Raw genomic sequence first — 1162 nt, forward strand, 5'->3', positions numbered from 1 at the left:
GGGGAGCCCGACGCGCCCCAGCCGGTCCCATACCCAGCACTGGCGGCTACAGTCTTCTTCTGTCTCGGGCAGACCACGCGGCCGCGCAGCTGGTGCCTCCGGTTGGTCTGTAACCCATATCCTCGAGCCTGCGGGCGTGGGCGTGGGCGTGGGGTTCTAGGTGCCGGGATCTGGGCGCGGGACTCCTCCGTGTTTCCCTCTGCGTTCCCTGGCCTGGCTCTTTGGGGCTACAGAAGGGGCCGAGGGCAGCGCTCTAAGAGAGGTGGGCTCCAGGGCTTTGGTGGCTGTGGGGGCGCCTTCTCAACTCAAATGGGGTGTCCCTGGTCAAGAGCCAGCTCAGGTGGGGAGAGGGAGGAAGAGGAGCAGCCAGGCCACCAGACTCGGAGGGGAGAGAATTGTGCTGGGGGGGCTCCTAACTCCTTTCTCCCCTCCACTCCCCAGGGCAGGAAGAGAGCTCTCCCCCTGGGGGGGACCTTTCCAGGGAAGGAGAAACCAGGAGGGACCATAGCCAAGGAGCCAAGTTTTCCGTGGCCCTCGGGAAAAACCTCGACTTCCCGTCTCAGAGGCCATGGGGGACTGGGAGCCGCTGGGGTTCTGGGTTCCCTTCCTTGGAGAGCGCAGTGAGGGTCCCATTGTAGACAAGTCCCTTTTCCGGGCTGAACCTCCTACAGGGCACCCAAGGGCTGTGCCCTTCCTTGACCACTGCTTTAGCTCCAGGCTAGAATGGCAGACTTGCAGAGACAGTTCCAGAACATAGTTGGGTTGGTCTGGAGGTCCTCGGCAGGTGGCCTTTGGGCCCTCTGTGTCCCAGCTGGCCCTCCCCATCAGGTTTCATGTGGGGCCAGGGCAGCCAGGCCATAAAGTGCTGCCCCTCCTACAGGGCTCGGGGGATAGTTGTGGCCCTCTGGCAGGAACTTGCCGTCAGGGCGGACAGACGGCCATGATGAACGGCCTGCGTATGTGTTCCCTACCTTGTGCGTTCAACTGTGTAAATATTAGATGCTAGGGAGGGGTGTGCACCAAAAAAAGTAATAAAACCCGTGTTTCTCTCTCTCAAATCCAAACATTGGGTGAGTCAGATGCGTCTGCTTGAGAGGGGCTGTCGTGGTCCAGGCCAGCAGGCGGTGGCTGGGGCGGGCTGGCCTCCCCCCTTCCGGCTGAC

The 1162-nt window shown here is 62.0% G+C and overlaps 1 long non-coding RNA gene across 1 annotated transcript in view; it reads right to left on the reverse strand.

Annotated features, from left to right (window-relative positions):
* The window catches only part of LOC114007447 (uncharacterized), a 10686-nt gene extending 10578 nt beyond the window's left edge, over positions 1 to 108 (reverse strand). Inside the window, exon 1 of the long non-coding RNA XR_003549073.1 lies at positions 34 to 108. This is a non-coding gene — a long non-coding RNA (uncharacterized LOC114007447). The remainder of the gene's footprint in view (positions 1 to 33) is intronic.
* Positions 109 to 1162: the final 1054 nt, after the last annotated feature.

The sequence above is a fragment of the Tupaia chinensis genome, unplaced genomic scaffold (genome assembly GCF_000334495.1).
Source record: "Tupaia chinensis unplaced genomic scaffold, TupChi_1.0 Scaffold000178_1, whole genome shotgun sequence".
NCBI lineage: Eukaryota > Metazoa > Chordata > Mammalia > Scandentia > Tupaiidae > Tupaia > Tupaia belangeri.